The following is an 18,822-nucleotide window of genomic DNA, read 5'->3' as shown; positions in this document are numbered from 1 at the left end:
TCCAGCTAGCCTTACATTTGGGGATACCATGAGCTACTCTCTTAAGTCAGGTGGCTGTCTAATAAGCACGGTCTCCTGAACAGAGGTAAGTGCACGTCAGAATGTACCACTGCGTCTCTGTAACCACCTTAGCTGAGTAGCGAGCAGAGACTGCTGTTTGGGGGCAGACTGGTGATGCTCTACTGCACTGTTAGGATCCGTCTCTAGGTTGGTGTTGCTCTTGTCCATTCCCTCTGAGCCCTACCTTTCCCCTTTGAAACAGTAAGATGTCACTTTAACCTCTGCTCTGCATAATTCTAGAATTACATTTTTATTAATATTTATCGCACTTTCCACCTCCAAGAGCTTCACAAACAAAGCAGTTAGAAGTAGCCTGCCGTACACAGGCCCCCCTCCTTAGCAGGAAGGATCAGTATCTCACTGCCCTTATTATTTTAATTTTAATGCCTCATAAGAGGTTTCACAACAGAAATAATTATAAACTAGTGATGAAAATATCCTGCCTCCCATGGAGCGGAGGAGACCTAAGGGTTCAATTATGTGACAAGAGAAAACAATCAAGAGATACCCTGGATCCAGTCTCGCTTTTTAAAGTGGGTTGCCTTTGTTATTCTTATCTAATTGTAACGGCTTAGGTAACCAGCCTTAATTGTAAGCCAGATGTGACTGGGGCATGTGTGCTGTGAAATGTGTTTGATGTCAGCATCTCTGACAGCCTGCAGAGCAGATCGGTTAACACTTCCTTATTGTTCTGCTTTGATCAATACCATTGAAGGGACCAGATCTATTCCCAAATGAGAAGCAGGATCGGGCCCATTAAAAACACTAAAAAGATTCACTATATTTTAGATTATAATCTAGAGAGCTTTCTTTTTAATTAAACATTGCCAGAGGTTTGGTTTATTCTGCAAAATTAATAACATGATCATTTGGAAAAGATGGTCTTGTGATTAAGGCCCAGGGCTGAGGGTCAAGGTTTTCTGTGTGATTTGCTGAGGGTCACACAATCTGCATTTCAGCTCCCTCCTCGTTCCTCCCAAAATCTGAGAGAGAGAGAGAAAAGATGCTTCTTCTCTTCCCCAGGGAGAAGAGTTATTCATTAATGTTCATATAGTACTTTGAGATCCTTGACTGGAAGTGTTTATAATAAAGACAATATCCTCTACAGAATTCTGAGTCTATACATGTGAATCACTGTCACATCAAAGGTAACAGTAGCCTGACAGATGTGGCCTATATCAGAGCTGGTTATGGCCCAGATTGCCACTAGTCTGTAGGCAGCGATTGGGCACAAGGAACCTTCCTTATTCCCCTTGTATATCTCACACAAGGCTAGATAACCCCAGCGCCCCATGCTTAGTGGAGTGCAGAGTGCACTCCCTCCATGTGTCCTCAGGGGAGCAAATACCCCCTCCCTGCTCCCTTTGGGGCAAAGGCCAATTCCCTCTCAAGAGCCACCCTCCCAAAAAGAGCCTGTGTACAAAGTACCCGAACTGGCTCTGCATATGAATTATTTTAAGGAGATGCGTGTGCCAATGTTCTTATTTACATTGCCATCAACAGTGTTCCAATCAAAGTTATACACTACTGGCAATGCAATTTTACAAAATAGCTGCATTACAGCAGAGCGCACCCTTAGCCTGCAGAACAAGGCAAGCAGACACATGCGCAAAACTTGTAGGAAATTTTGAAACTCTTAGCCCTTAGGGTTTAGAAAAGAATTTAGTTAATTACGCTGAAAGACACACAGACACACACGATCTCTTGAACTTTGCACACCAAAAGAGCTTGTCCATTTTTTATTTTACATCAATTATTTTTAAAGTAGAACATGCCTAAAGTAGTTCTGATCTCTTACCATTTGAGTCTTTAAAGCAAAATTTAACACTCAAACTGCTGAATAAGACTCAAGTAGCTTAAAGGAAGAGCACACCTGCCTGTTAAACCTACTGAAAATCTCCTGTTCAAACATATTAAACAGCACTATGTAAAACACTGAAAACAGTCAACCATTGGAGACAGCTGAACCTTTACAACTAGAGTTATACACATTCCTTTTTGGCATGCAACCTCAGTAAACTGAGGTCAAATCCTGCTTGTTTTAGCCAAGCATACACTCTCAGTAAAGTCAATGAGCAGTCCACTCAGATCAGAAAGGCAAGTATCATTTGGCCATAAGTAGTAGCAGTAGCAGCAGTGTTTTTCATACAATGCACAATTAGTCTGTAGAACTCATTGCCACCGGGTATATCATTGACACCAAAACTTACCAAGATTCAAAATAAGATTAGACATTTATATGGATAGAAAAATATTGACTTGTAATATTAAACAAACAAGAATGTGGGAAGGCCTCTAAATCCTCCTGCTTCAGGGCACACACCAACATCTAGCTCAGGGGTAGGCAACCTATGGCACGGGTGCCGAAGGCGGCACACAAGCTGATTTTCAGTGGCACTCACACTGCCCGGGTCCTGGCCACTGGTCCGGGGGGCTCTGCATTTTAATTTTATTTTAAATGAAGCTTCTTAAACATTTTAAAAACCTTATTTACTTTATATACAACAATAGTTTAGTTATATATTATAGACTTATAGAAAGAGACCTTCTAAAAATGTTAAAATATATTACTGGCACGCGAAACCTTAAATTAGAGTGAATAAATGAAGACTCGGCACACCACCTCTGAAAGGTTGCCTACCCCTGATCTAGCTCTTGGGGGTCAGGAGGAAACTCTCTCAAGGAACAGGTTACCCTTTAACTACCTAACTGCAAAGATTTTTGCACCTTCCACTGAAACAGAAGATGCTGGTCACTTTCAGAGATGGGATACTGGAGTAGATGGACCTCTGTCTGATCCAATGTGATAGTTCCTATGTATTATGGCAGTGCCCCAAACCTCCAACCCGGAGCAGGGCCCCAGTGTGCTAGGGGACAGTCCTGGCCCCAAAGTTCTTAATATCTAAATAAATTAGACAAAGAAAGAGCAGAAGAAAGCATTGTCTCTTTTTTTTGTTTTTTAAACAAACGGGGGCCTTAAGTACAGAGATTTTAAGTGGTTTGCCCAAGATCACACAGGAAGTCTGTGCCAGGGTCAGGAACTGAGCCTAGAACTCAAGTCTCAGTCCAGTTTCCTAACTACAAGGCTATCCTTCTTCCCCACATACTTTATTAACTACTCTAGTGACCAGGCTACTAAAAGGAAGAATAAATTGTTGTACAGTGCTCCATACCTATCTCATATCTCATAGAACTGGAAGGGACCCCAAAAGGTCATCGAGTCCAGCCCCCTGCCTTCACTAGCAGGACCAAGTATGGATTTTTTGTCCCAGATCTCTAAGTGGCCCCCTCAAGGATTGAACTCACAACCCTGAGTTTAGCAGGCCAATGCTCAAACCACTGAGCTATCCCCTCCCCCCAAAGCCTCTTCATAAACCTCTTCTTCCCAGCCAGTATTTATTTTCCTACCAAGATATGCTGATTGTCTCCAAACTGATACAAACCATGTTTATTAGTAGATTGTAGCAGTTATCTTTTTTGGTCTCGTATTCAAAAAGCAAACTGATAAACTAAAGCCTTATCTCTACACAATTTCACCAGCTATAAACACGCACAGCTTGGATTTGGTATCCGGATTACTACTACAGTAGTGAAATGCTTGGCTTGTGATGGGGGAAGAGAATGGAAGACAACTTTCCCTACTCCCACATAGAAAGCAGGTCAGTTTTTTCTCCTTTTTGGCACATCTCAAGGGCCCTGAGCAGAAATCCCATTGGGGCTACTGAATGTGCACTAAGGGCCCAATCCTGCAAGGCAAACCAGCGTAAATTGCTCATTGGCACACAGACTACTTTAAAAGAGCCTCCAGCTGATGCAAAACAAAAATAAAGCCATATGACGTGACGACAAGGGGAACCACACACTGTTCCCATCAAGAGACTTACCAAAGGCAAGACATACATGGAACAGATGAGCATCTCTTCTGAATCAAGCAAAGTAATAGGGAAACACTCTACATTTGTGATAAGGAGGTGGAAATGGAGGTTTGGAAGGAGAAGATGAATTCATTACCTGAAACACCATGTTAAAGTGTCAGGGTTCCCAGAACAAAGTCCTAGGTTCACACCCCTCATGGCCAACATTTAAATAAGGGATTTAACTAAAATCCACAAGAGCTAGCAGCTATTTTATTAACCCTGCTGTGCCCAGTTTGTGCAGATGATACAGGCCTGGGAACTGCTGATTCCCAATGAGAACTGAGGGTTAAACTGTATTCTCACCATCACCACTTGTGGTGAACCACAGTTAGACACTACAATTTAAGAAGGACTTTGGGGAGAGGTGGTGGTGTTTGGAGAAGTAAACAGTAGTAATGAAGAGAAATGGAAAGAGAGTGATCTTGACAGGGGCGGACTAAACAGCTTGTGCCCAGGTGTGAAATGTGAACAGGAGCAGATCAAGGAAAGTAGTGGCTAAACCATACAGACTCTTTCTCCCTCCCTGTCATGGGACAAAGTTGTTACTATGAATTGCATGGACTATCTAACCTCCACCTCTCTGCTCATCAGAGGCCCTAGAACATGATCCTCCACTGCCTTGCACCTTGTGTTGTTGTTTCCACCTGCAAAGTGTGAATAAAACACTATCAGAGTCACACTCATTTTGCAGATTGAAACTACAACAAAGTGCAAGGCAGGGGAGAAATTGACCCTGCAGTCTCCTAACGTGTTCACGTCTGTAGAACAGGAGGTCACTGCAAAGTAAGCTCCCAATTATCAGGGAGATCCTCAAAGAGCCAACTCCCATAGGGAGTCGAGATCTCTGAACCAAGCAATAACACGCCCTCTCATCCCTCTGTTAATAGTGACCTGCCTATTGCCCGAAACTTAACTGTTTCATTAGATTTTCCCCTTCCCCCAGTCGTTTCACATATGTTCACTTGCAGAGCCAGTCTGGCAGCATTTTCCGAGGTCGTGCAAGAATCACTCGAGGCGCCAGGTCTGTTGGCAAAGCAGCCAGAAAGCTATTTATATTTAAGACAAGAACAAGGGGCGTGGTGGCCTCCATCGACTGCACGTGCAACACAGGCTTCAGAAGGGCCATCATGGACTTGCTGCAGGGATGCAAGGATTTAGACTAAAGCACAGATCGGAGGGGGAGACACTACACAGAAAACTACTGGCCGTGAGCATTGTTAGCGGATACAGAGCTAGAGAAAGGGAGGGCATTCTCTGCCTCCCGACCTTGCCAGCATCCTTTAGAACACACATGCTTCCCATACTGTAAACAATTGTCACTAAAAAATGCCCTTTGTAATCGACCAGTCAAAACAATTGAGACTTTAAAGCCACTTTCTCCAAGCTTGATTTCACATTGCAGAAAAGGCAGCTACAACCTTTATGAGGATGAAGAGGGAATGCTAGACTCTCAGAGAGCCATGGCTCCATAGCTAATGCAGCAAATAGCCTTCAATCACCTCCTCTGCATCAAATAATCCCGGGGGGTGGGCGGGAGAGGTGCTGACAGCAAGAAAAAGTATATAGTTACTATGGCTATAACATTCAATGAGACTTGGGTTCCTAACTCCCTTAAGGGGTGATCCTGCTTCCACAAAGTTCTATAACAAAACTCTCATTGAATATAACGGCACAAAATTTAGCCCTTAGGCATTCTGACAATACCACCCTATGGCTTAAAAGTACTAACTTAAACCCTTGAAAGTAAGGTCCTGTGCACTAGGTCAGTCTTAGAGGTGAAGAGTTAAGCGGCGAAAGTTACCTAACAAGGATCAGTTGGCAACTGACACCTTTTTTCCAGCCCTTTAGCATGTCTGTTACAATAGGAGGTCAGACCTACTTTCACTTAACACCTTAAAATGCTCCTGCTTCAGGGCATAAACCAGCTCCTAATTAATGGGGGTTAAGACGAAACTCTTCCGGGGCATGTTATTCCCTAACTTCCTACAGCAGGGTTCTTGCAATTTCCTTTGAGTCAGCTGGTGCTGACCATTGCTGGAGACAGAACTTGGGACTAAATTGGTCTGACCCAATAGAGCAATACCCAGGTCTGTATTCCATCTCCCTCTGCATGACTGATTTTCCTGCTACATCAATGGTGGAATCTCCATCACTGGAGAATTTTAAGAACAAGTTAGACAAACACCTGTCAGGGATGGTCTAGATAATATTTAATCCTGCCATGAGGGCAGGGGACTGGACTAGATGACCTCTCCAGGTCCCTTCCAGTCCTATGATCACTCTCTTCTGGCTACATGTAACCTACAACACCTAATGTATCACATCTGAAATTGTCCCACTCTTCAACTAACCCCAGTGGAGTAGAAATGTAGTATTACTAATCCTAACCGTTCAAAAAAATGAGGCCCCCAAATTCATGAAACTGTCTTTAAAATCACGAGATGTTTCTAAAGTCATATGTTTGCAGTTCTTTTTGTCTGCCTTCTGGAGACTCAGCCTTTAGGGCTCATATTTTTAAGGTTTTTCTCCGCACCCACAAGAATTAGAAACTTTGTTTTTAAATAAAAGCTGCGGTTCTCAAGTAATAATATGAATCCAGATGCTGAAAACACCAAATATCACAACACCATTAAATAAAATCACGAGTTGGAAACACTGGGAATGTAATACAAGGGTTCGAGAACAGCAAGCATCGCAGTCCTCCTTTTTCCATTTACTTTTAACACAGACTCTATTGACAAAGTTTTCTATGAACTGTTTCAATTTATCAGTCCAAAAAGACCACCTGTCTTGGGAGTCTATGAAGCTGAAGCCAAAGCAGAAAAAACAGCGATTCGTTAAAGACATGCTAAATCAGGGATTGGCAACCTTTGGCCCACGGCCCGCCAGGGTAAGCCCCCTGGCCGGGCCGGTTTGTTTACCTGCCGTGTCCGCAGGTTCAGCCGATCACGGCTCCCACTAGCCGCGGTTCGCCATTCCAGGCCAATGGGGGTGGTGGGAAACAGCAGCCAGCACATCCCGTGCACGCGTCGCTTCCCGCAGCCCCCATTGGCCAGTGGGAGCCGCGATCGGCCGAACCTGCGGACGTGGCAGGTAAACAAACGGGCCCGGCCCGCCAGGGGGCTTACCCTGGTGGGCCGCGGGCCAAAGGTTGCCGATCTCTGTGCTAAATCTTAAAGAACTTTTAAAAACACTTTTATACTTAAGTTTTTGTTGTTTTTTAAAAACAGAAAAAGATTTAAAAACCTTTTTCAAAAGCATTTTAATAGCTCCTAAGGAGCCATTACAGTATAATGTAAATATTTATCTTAACCAAATGTTCTAAAGTGGATATTCATTTGCTATTACACATACAAACAAAAAGCCTTTGGTTTCTGAATCAACTGATTCCTCTTCTACCCAAGACATAGCAAGAAATCCTACTAGAGGAGCTTTCAAGAGCCTCTACACTAACATTTGGAAACGCTTAAAAAACAGAAACTAGCTCAAATGAAGTTTCCTCCCTTATGCTTTTTATGAGACACATGGCAATGTGTATTCCCACATTGCCATGTGTTACTAGTCTATGTTTGTTATCTTCCGAACATGAGCCCTGATCCTGAAAATGGATCTACACAGGCAGATCCCTGTGTCCACAAGGAGCCGCAATGGCGCTCTGGCGGAAGTCTGCCTAAAAGGATCCAACTGCAGGACTGGGGTCGTGGTTTGCATAGCACATGCATGTGAACTAGCATTTTATTATACTTTAATGTAATATTTTGGAACGTATGTGTTCTGTCTGATCCTCTTAGATCTAGCACTGTGAATCCACTTCCTTCTCTCTCCTGAGAAGGAGGAGGATCTAATTTTTCTTCATTACAGGCTCAATCCTGCACCCACTGAAGTGGTCAGCAAAGCTCCTACCAACATCAACTGTCTAGTTTCAAGCCCTATAATGTCCTTTCCCCAAAGCCGTGTATCAGGATGAGTATTGCTCCAGTGAGAGGAGCGACTATGCCTCCCTGTGCTCATCAACTCTAGAGGGCCAAATTCCCCCTTTATGCTAGGCGTGAGCACACTGTTTCTGTGGGACCTTCCAGGCACAAGGGACCGAACACAGAACTTGCTGTGTGGCAGACAGTATTACTACCACTGTACCTCTCAGCTAGCCCAATCCACTGTGTGGATAAAGCTTAAAAAGGGACATGAGACTGGACGAGCTTAAAATTCAGGTGGTGTAAAACAAAAGCCACCAAGCTTTTACAGATCATCCACAGAAAAGTTCCTGTTATTTCACTTTATAGTCCAATGAAAGTGTTTTATAGATTTAAAAATTCCCCGGCAACATTTGCAATCCAAACACAGTAGCATTATAAAAGGCATGAAAATGAAACTGACCAGAAACAAAAGTGAAACTGACTGGTCAGTTATCATGGTCCAAATCAAGTGTAGTGCAAAATATAAAACTACATTAAGGATGAAAAGTTATTCAGCATTTTAAATTTGCTTCAGCACGACACAGTAAGTATACGTACTCACATTACGAAGTGAGGTTCTTACCCACGAAAGCTTATGCTCCCAGTACTTCTGTTAGTCTCAAAGGTGCCACAGGACCCTCTGTTGTTTTTTACAGATTCAGACTAACACGGCTACCCCTCTGGTACTCACATTAGTATCACTTACATACATACACATCAGCATGTATGTATATACAAATACATATATTTTAAAAGCCTTATTTATACCCTAGCAGTGGCCCTTTAAATACAAATAAAAGGCCTTCCACCTAATCTTTTAAATCTTCTCAGCACTCCCATGGGATCATATTACTGTTGTGAAAGAGTGGTGGGAGCTTTTACTTCCCAATTCCCCACCCCATGACATACATGTACATGTGCAAGCATCTGTGCACAGAGTATTCGAAAAAGGGTATTCATTTTACCAAGCAAAAGCAGGGAGAACAGCAATGCTGAGGCCATGTGGGTAAGTGCTGCACTTCCACACAAAGCATGTTTGGTTCAATCCCGTTAACGTCCCCTATTGATTAAGAGTAGGTTAGATAAATGTCTATCAGGGATGGTCTAGACAGTATTTGGTCCTGCCATGAGGGCAGGGGACTGGACTCGATGACCTCTCGAGGTCCCTTCCAGTCCTAGAATCTGTGAATCTATGATTACCCAAGTCTGTAAACCACCTGAGACCTAAGAGACATCTCTGCAGACTATTTGCTTCATGCTGCAGCTTCCTTGCTGGGGGGGTGGGATGGGACGGACACCCACATGTAATTAGTTAAAGGATGTTTTCCTGCTGTTGGAGGTGGAGACAGAATAAACAGGCACATTGACTTTTAGCATATAATTACTAGGCTCTTAGATCTGTGTGTCAGCTGTCATGATCTTAGGGGTGATAAGCTGCCTCTAGCCTATATTTACAGCGGTCGAGAGGACATGCACTAGTTTGGCAGATGCACAGCTTAGGTAAGGAACTCAAGAGGCACAGAAGTGTGCACTGAAATTTATTCATAGCTAACAATAACTATAGCTTACCATTTTAAGACACAGCGGAAGGACGGACTTCTGTATATGCATTCTTTGGTGCAGTGTAGAGAAAGGTGGTCTGGGGGCTACAGCACAACACAAGAAGCCAGGACATCGGGGTGATCGTGGCTGCAACAGTGATTTTCTGCACCACCTTGGACAAGTGTCTCTTGGCCATATGCGGCAGGGGAGTGAATGGGGGCTGCAGAAGCATGAGACCTCTGTGTGGATGGTTGTCTCCGCTGAGCTCCATAAGATTTGGAAGAGAAACCATAGCCTGTTCTAAAATGGTGCAAAACTCCACCCACTGAATGATTTTCGGGGGAGGGGAAGTCAAGGAAGGGGCCATCATGGAGTCTTCCACCCTCTGTCAGGAGCTTTTTTTGTGAGAAGGGGCAGACTAGGAAATAGTATTTAGGAAAGTTATGTTATCGCTCATACACTCTCTCTCCCCCATCCATCTTGGCACCCAGCTGCAATCTGCAGGCTAAACTTTTACAGCCATCTCTGTGGCACTTCTCCCCAGAGTCAGCATTCAGACAGACAGCATTAAGCGGTTTATGAAAGTGAGCGGCCTAATGGTCTATGGCAATGGAGTTCTTGCCGTCTGGGACATGGCCCATAGCTTTGAGACCTCTCCAGAGCTGCAGCTGAAACGGGGGAGCAGGAGGAAGAAGGGAGTACACTCTGCTCGAAGGGAGCAAGTAATACTTTCAAGGAGTGAGAAACTGAAGACAGGCTGCAGAGAAGTCTGCGATGACCTTTTGTGGATTTAACTTGATTCCAGAGTGTGGCAGAAGGTCCAAATGTGCTCTACACCAGGGTTTTTCAACCTGTGGGTCGGGACCCAAAACAGGGTCACCAGAATGTTTCCAAGGGTCACATGGCAGCTCCTGTCCCATGGGGCTGGCTGGGCTCACCTCCCTGCTCCAGGCACTGCAACCTCTGGGGTCCCAGCACCACTCAGATTTGGCCCGGGAATACAGGTAGGCCAAATTTGAGTGAGTGGCACTGCAACCCCACGAGCCAGGTCACAGCTCCACTGGCACAAATTTGGTCCAGTGAGGGGGGTGCAGTCAAACCTGAGCAGGGCTGCAACCCCTGAGGTTGCAATGCCCAGAGCCAAGCCCAGCCAGCCCCACAGCACAGGAGCTGCAGGAGCCGCCACTGTGGGAATAGGTGCCGGGCAGCACCCAACCCCCTTGGGGAGACAGGACACAACTGAAAGCACCCCAGGGCTTCCACCTCCAGACTATTTACTGGGTGGTGACCAGCCATAAACATTTACAAATGGGTCCTGAGCCCAAAAAGGTAGAGAACAGCCATTCTACACAGTTCTAATGGGTAGTGAGGGCGCATGGTTTAGTGACTGGAGAATGAAATCAGGAACCCCCAAGTTCTAACCTTGTCTTTAGAACTGACTCACTGTTTGGATTTAGGAAATAATCTTAAAATGTGACTCTGCTCTGAGAAGTGACTAACCATGGCCTGGGCTCCAGTGTGGTTTTTCTCACTACCTACATGAGATTTACTCAGTTTACAAGCTACGTGCCTTTTCCTGACTGCCAGCCCTGAAACTTCACTCTGGGATCTGAAAGTCAAGCTGGGGTTTTTCCTGCTTGTGCAGCATCACAAACAGCCCTGACGAGAGATGCATGATACATGTAGGTAAGGTGTCACCAAAGTATGTGCTTCAAACTAGAATTGCATGTTAACCTATTTGTCTGAGTTTGCCCATCCGTAAAGTGGGAACAAGATCATGTACCAACTTCTCAGCCGTGAGGATTGACTAATTAATATCTGTACAGCATTTTGAAAATGTAAAGCACTATTCAGGGGTTACCATAAAATCTTTCCTGTTTCTATTTGTAAGTCACTCGTCTTACCATGGTATTCTCTATACTATATAAAGGAAATACAGCAAGTATCATGCTAATGTTAGGCAAAATTATAAAAATGTTGATGGTGGCCACTAAGTGTTAAATTATAAAATGGTGCCTGCAATCACCCTCTGCTTATGAATGTAGAGTGAGAACTACATTAAAAGATTGTAGGCTTTCATTTTATTATTGGATACTTTATATAGTGCCCAAATTCACACCAGGTGCTTTACAGAATACATTGTCTTACTATGTCCCTACCCTAAGAGCCTGCTGCTGGATCTGTGTAGGTGAACTCCTGAACCCCTGTGGAACCCCACTGAAATCAACAGGACACCAACAGAGGCGCAGTGGACTGCGCAGACAGATCTGATTGCAGAACTGAGACCTAACATTTATTACAACATAATGTGTGAGGATGACAAACAATAGGGAGGGATAGGGAACAGTAACACGATTGTGCCACCAATCAGCTTAGATTACGTGTACTCCTTGATGGCTTAATTTTAATTACAAAATAAATTATAGATTCACTTCTCGTGGGCATGTGGGGATTTAAATGAGAGGGTGAAGGCTTGGCAGATTGGAATACTTGAGAGGGTGTTCCATGTGTAGGAGGAAACATGAAAGAGACAGATGCTTGTGGGGGAAGTGGACAAATAGAGGGCAGGTGGGGAGGGGATCATGGCCAGCAGCATTGGGGTGAGAGAAGGAAAGTAGCAAAGGGATAAGCAGCTAGGGTGCAGTGATATACTTGAAGGCAAAAACAAGCAATTTAATCTTATGGGGATAGAGATCATTTCTAGGGAACTCAAATAGGAAGCAATTTATATTCCTCCACTCTGGAAAAATGAGTTCAAGTAAACATGCTTGTGTGTTTGCTTCCCTTCAAAGATTATGTAAGTTTATATACAAGTTTAAAGCAGCCTTTGGACACTTTCCAAGTTACCATTAGGTCCTTTGGAATCATTGCATTTGGGCACCCTTATCTTTGACCATTAGTGTAAGAACTGGTCACGCCTTCAGTTTCTTTAAATCATAACTTGCTGGTTGGTGATCGAATTTGCTACAACCACATCAATGACCCCCAGAAGTCACCGTTCCATGGTAGCATTTTAAAAAAAACAGTATGTGTTTTTTTTAGTTACAAACCCCAATGGTTTTGGGATTAAGACGTGTATGATAAAGACTGCAGCATAGAAGCTAAAAGATTGTGCAGCTATTGACAGCACTTCAATGAGTGCTTTTAGAATGAGATTTCATTTCTGTGGATGGAGAATACTTCTATGCCCAATTTAGTATCTGATTGACAGCTTTCCAACGCTGCCAAAAAGCTGACATTCTGCAACCTGCCATATTTGGGTTCTAAAAACATATAGGTGACAAACTGATTGGAATCTGGAGGATTTATTTTGACCTGCCAGTAAGCCAGGTGGTTAAATGGTCCGATCCCATCTCCTTCCCTGACACCGCAAGGAACATTTTATGAGGCAGTTTCCCTCCCTTTTTCTGGCGGGGGGGTGGGGTGGGGTGGGGTGGGAGGGAGACACAACAAAAACAACAAAAACTTTTGCAACAACTGATCTAGGAATAATGCAAAGTCCGAGGCAGCTACCCTCAGCCAGAACAAGAAGACAGCAGGAATGGGGTTCACTTCGCAAGGTTCAATTCCCTCCCGATTTCCCTATGATATGTGACATTCCCTTTAAAGTCAATGGAATCTGGTCCCAAGACAAAGAAGGGGGAGTGGGTGTGTGGGAAGTCCAAGAGAAGCCTCACACTCCTTCCCCCTGTGCAGTTCTGAAACCTCTCCAGTATGAGGAAGTTGTCAGAATTGCACTTGATAAGCAAAAACTTTAAAATGTAAACTCAGCTTTCTGGAAAAAATAGCGTGCAGTAAAAGTCAAACTGTTCCTTGTGCCACAGTACAGATAGGGTGGAAATGGGTGGGGCGGGGGGAGGGGAAGGTGGTGAAAAGGTTTTCAAGGATACCCCTAACATTGCAAACTGGGGTGCGTGGGGGAAGACTATTTGCTGCATGCTATTATAGCATTCTATGCACAATACTGGTGGTAAACCCCTCATTACTCATCAACACACCTTTCTCCCACTGAAAGCTCACATACTGCAACACACACACACAAAACTGGTTGATTACTTCATTAAACACAGGCTCGAGGACCTATAGAAACAAACTGTTTAAACAGATGCATCATTTAGTTTACATTATTTTGTTAAGCAACATTTTCTTTAATAAAAAAACAACCCGCTGAGGTGTCTTATGTGCCATTGAAATGCATAGCAGAAGGCCCATTCTACTGCAAGACTATTTTCAGCAGCACTCAGTAATTGTTAAATTGTTACTTACTTTGTGCCAAAACTATGTGCTGAACAGCTGGCTTTAGCCAATGTTTGATTAAATGTAGTTGTGTGTCCTTACATAATAACTTCAGGATTCCTACACAGGCAAGGCATATCATCAATTATACTTCTGTTTGGTACATTCTGAAATATTAAAAGTTCGTGTTCTAATTAAACAGTTTATTCATGCAAAAACTAAAATTACAGTGGATAATTATGTAACAAATTGCACACTGCACTCTATAATCAATATCTCTAAATGCTGGATAACTAATGATCATATGACATGACAGGGTAAATATCTAGTACCCTATCAACCAGTAAGGGAATTAAAAATAATCAAGCTGCTTTTAAATGTTTAAAAAGCCTTTCAACTATGAAAACCAGCGATATTAGACAATATTCTGCAGAGACTGCAGTTTCCGGTCTCCATTTATTGGTGAGAATGAGATTCAGCTTGTAATGATAAAAATATTCCTGTGAAAACATGTGCCACTCACAGCTGAGGTGAAAAGCTTTCAATGAGGGTAACAGGCTATCAGCAATGCTAAATCCAAATCCAAATACAGAAGAGCAAGCAGCAGCTAAGATGTGAAGTCCAAAAGGTGCAAGAAAAAAAACAAAGGCACACTATATTTTTCAATGATGTGGAGCACTCCGCCGAGAATGGCTTTTACCTCCTTCAGCTGAGTACAGGTTAGAGACCCAGCGTAAAAGGGTCTGTGGACCATAGAGAGACAGACAGACGGAGATGGACAGACACTGCACTCCAATAGATTAACATCTTCTATAAAAATCAGTTCACTGGTGGTGCACTGGTCTGAGCTGCCTGTTGCTGTTCCTGACATTCAAGTGTAAACAGGGCATCAATATTCAAGAGTAAACATGACTTGCAAGCAAGTGGATGTTTAGAGAGTTGCTCTTGCATTTTCTGTCAGAGAAGGACTGGAGCTGGGCTATGCTATTCTTGGCACTTCCTGCAGTTCAATCAGTGGATTTAACTGGAGAGAAGAGGGAAATGGAAGAAAGGGAATCCAAATCCTTTATATAAAGCTATGTATGATAGAAACGTAGGGCTGGAAGGGACCTCAAGAGGTCATCTAGGCCAGCACCCCGCACTGAGGCAGGACCACATACAGCATATTAAAAAATGACTTAACACAGGGGTCTTCTGCAGTCACCAAGCTCATTTTCTGAACAGAAACAAAGGATCCAGGAGCTGAACATAATGCCATTTTGCCAACAGTGACTACTGAGCAGGGACAGGAAAAGGCTGCTAATTAGCACGAGAACAGGGGCAACCCAAAGTGCAGCCCAGAATGCTTTAATGTTTCCTGCTGCCCTCTTCACCTTTCATATGAAGGTGCAATCTGGAGAAACTACATGTGCCAACATGCAATGTTCTGTCTTGATCTGCTGCAGCACTCCCAATAACTAGGGGACAGGACATACATATTTCCACTGGTTAGTCTGATGCTTGAGTCAAGCAGCAGCATTGCATGCTGGGACCTAAGCATCAAAGACAACCCAGTGGAGATACAGACATCCTGTCCTCCTACTTATTAGGACTGCAACCGCAGCCCAAGAAGGAGCACTGTTGGGACTCCAGCAGCTGATCCTTTGTTTGAAAGATGAGGGCAGGTATTCTTTTCTCTCCAATACGGTTCTGTTTTAATCTCTCTCTCTCTTTGTATATTTATGAGTGGCCAGTAAGATGGATACTTAGAGAAATACAAGGTTACCTTATGCCGTGTTCACAGGTGGACACCACAGTGTATGCATGTACATACTAAAGATTACTTTGTCTTCTAACTGGGTTCCTCTCAACTTTTGTCACCTTTGCATGAAATAAAAGATACAAGAAGGATAAGAATGTAATTTTAATTTAGCTAATTTTAAACTCTTTAGTAACAGTTTGTATCAATTTCAGGCTACACCATCTAATCTGCACAGATGACCCATTATTCATCAGCTCCACTGGGGCCTCCATCGCATTAGCAAGATTTCCATTCCCCTCTTACTCACCCAAATTTTTAAGGCTCCTATTTTTATTTTTTTCCCCTTATTGTGTCACTGTTTCTTCTATTTCTCCACTGTCCTCACTTTTCTTTTATGACTCGTTTTCCTTAACCTACGCTCTGAACTGAGTCTGCAAGTTTTGTTTGTTTAAATGCATTTCCTTTATTTTACTTTTGATTTTATATTTGCTCTCCTCTTGCTATTCGCCTTTTCCACTTTTTGACTTTTGTTACCTTTGTTTAAAACCTTTGGATATTAAATTATTTTATTTTGGGGGCCAGTAAAGAAGGTCTAGCTCCATATTATTATGGTTTGTCTTGCTTTGATTTAATCTAATCTCATATGTTTAACATATTCCGCATAGAGCAAGTGTTGCTACTTTTTTTTGTTTGTTTGTTTGTTTGTTTGTTTTTTTTAAGAATTCCTCAATCTGCAATCTTGACTCGTGTATTTTCTTTATGCACTTTAATCCTCTCTCCTCTTGTCTAGGAACATTTGTATGGCTGTATGCGCCTTCCTTGAATCTAATTAGGCAAAAAGACACTGTTTGCTTCCTAGCCAAGTGTTGTAAGAATTACACCATCTGATCTCTAGAGGATTTCACCAGATCAAACCCCCTCTGATTAATTTAACCTAAACAATACTTCAAGCTGTATCAAAATACTGTATTTATTTAAACAGGAAAAGTTATTAAAAACTAAAGAAAACTCTGGGGAGGTGGATGAGGAAATCATATTGTATCTGTGCTGATCAAATCGGTTCATAAGCATAGACAAAGTACAGGTGAACATCTTTTTAGTCTTTTTACACACAAAATTATCTTTCATTGCCTTCATCAGACATTTTGGACTATTAAATAGATACCATCAGATCAATTTAGGACTAACTTTAATGTTTGATTAAAAACAAGATTTTTACAGTTTGTCATTAGAAATTTTCCCTTATTTTATTCTAATGAAAATAGTTTATTTAAATACAAACATTCCTCTGCGCTTTTTTCCAACCCAAACATTACAGCATTGTGCTAGTGCATGAAAGCCAGAAAGTGAAACTCACTAGTCCATTTTCAGTGTCCATGCTGAGTGAGAAATGCAAAATGTAAGATCGCCATATGAATTGCAAAAAGTGAATTTGTTGGAGTTTTTTGATTAGTTGTGTTTCAATAACTTGATGTATCATTACCAGACAGGATTTTTAAAAAAGACAGTCAAAACAATGAGCTTTAGAGTTCACATTTGAACACATGGATGAAAATATTGTGCATGAAGTTGCTAGATCAATGCATAGAAACATTTTAAGTTTATTAAAATGGCTGAGTTGAACAAGAGGATACAGCACGCAACCCGATCAACTCTTCCTTCACTAGCAGGAGAGAGGTTTAGGGTCAGTGGTTTAATAGTGCAATCATCTTTCATTTTTGAAAGCACGACTGCAAACTCTGCTTAGATCACAAATGAAAGTGAACAGCATTCTCCTTCCTTCTCCCTAGTAGGAGCTTATCCATGTCACAAATAAACCACAACAGAAACAGGCAGAGTCTCTGACCAGGAGGCTCTGAATGTCAAGATGGAGGTGCACTGACAGAGCAGGAAATCTTATCTAAATGTATGCCATGCCATGTCCTAGTTAATACTATTAGTTCAGGACTTCCATAAGCATCTATTTATTCCACAAATGTTTTAAAAAAAATAAATCTGGAGGTTTACAAGGATGCTCTGGGCCGTACATAGTTTGGCACCTCATTGTAATTATGTTTAAATCAGACAGTTAATTTATGTCCAAGAGAAATAAAAAGACATTTTCTCTTCAGAGCAATCATATGCCCTGCTACAGACTTACAAACCAAAAAGATTTTGAGAGTTAATATTTAAAACGATGCTTTTGGTATCTATCAAAGTATTTAAAAATACATCTCTACCCCAATATAACGCGACCCGATATAACACGAATTCGGATACAACGTGGTAAAGCAGCGCTCCGGAGGGGTGAGGCTGCGCACTCCGGCGGATCAAAACGAGTTTGATATAACGCGGTTTCACCTATAACGCAGTAAGATTTTTTGGCTCCCGAGGACAGCGTTATATCGGGGTAGAGGTGTATATTTCAGAGCTCATTAAATATTTTATTTTTGTGAGAACAAGACTATTTCAGCTATCCACTGGTGATCAACCAATCAGGTAATTAGAGATGCTGGATGCTTCAAATGAATTAGAATTTTCTTTCAGAGAAAAATAAGGACATTAATATGTGGTCTTAGTAAGATTTTTATTCTTTATTGAATTTAAAATCAAGTGCCATATGATAAAACCATAATAATACACAAGACTCTATCCACAACATCTGACCTTTCCTAATCCCAACTGGTTTGAAGCAACAGTCTTAACCACTTAGAGACAGTCTGATATAATCATTCACTGAAGTTAGTTACTCATTAAGTTGTTACATAATATTTATGTTGCATTAGTAAAGCCTATGTTTAAACCTCAGACAGTAGTAGCTCAGAGGGAACGCTCCTAAACCAAAGCTGACCCTAGCACTGGAGAATTATTACTCAGTTCCCATTCACCATGGCTAGTCAAGTCTGAGGCATACTCACCTGAACTCTTTCCACGAGAAATAATTAGGGCTGCAGCCTATTTACAAGCAGTCCTATTCAACATGGAATTCAGGATGTGATTACCTAACATTTTAATGATCTCTAAGTAGAGAGCAATTAAAGAAACACTTTCAAAAACAGCTAAAACCCTACCAAGTGAAAGGTCATGTCAAATATTTACAACAGGAAGAGGGGACTTAGATAAACAGGAGAATACATATTTACCTATCTTCATTTTCAGTTCCATTTCAATTAAAGTCCACGAAAATACTTGAGTGTTAGATAACTTCTCATTCTTAATCACAACTGAAAAGAGGGTGACTGTGCAAAATACCTAATCTCCTCCTCCCCAATCTAAACATCTGGACCACCTTGTCAGTACTGCTAAAGCAAGAGAAATCTGCAAGTATAAATACACCTTGGGATTACTAATATGACAGCTCTAATAAATACTCCCCAGAGCATCTGCTGAT

At 42.2% G+C, this 18,822-nt stretch overlaps 1 protein-coding gene across 10 annotated transcripts in view; it reads right to left on the bottom strand.

Moving 5' to 3' along the window:
• NCOA1 (nuclear receptor coactivator 1) overlaps positions 1 to 18,822 on the bottom strand; it is a 259,299-nt gene that overhangs the window by 200,934 nt on the left and 39,543 nt on the right. Inside the window, exon 2 of one of the 10 annotated variants that reach the window (XM_034766763.1) lies at positions 15,477 to 15,571. The exons of the other annotated variants lie outside the window; for them this stretch is intronic. The gene's annotated coding sequence lies outside the window, so the exon portion shown is untranslated. The remainder of the gene's footprint in view (positions 1 to 15,476; positions 15,572 to 18,822) is intronic. 10 annotated transcript variants of the gene reach the window in all.

Source organism: Trachemys scripta, chromosome 3 (assembly GCF_013100865.1).
Source record: "Trachemys scripta elegans isolate TJP31775 chromosome 3, CAS_Tse_1.0, whole genome shotgun sequence".
NCBI lineage: Eukaryota > Metazoa > Chordata > Testudines > Emydidae > Trachemys > Trachemys scripta.
The sequence above is the reverse complement of the archived record's forward strand: the minus strand, read 5'-3'. Positions and strand labels throughout refer to the sequence as shown.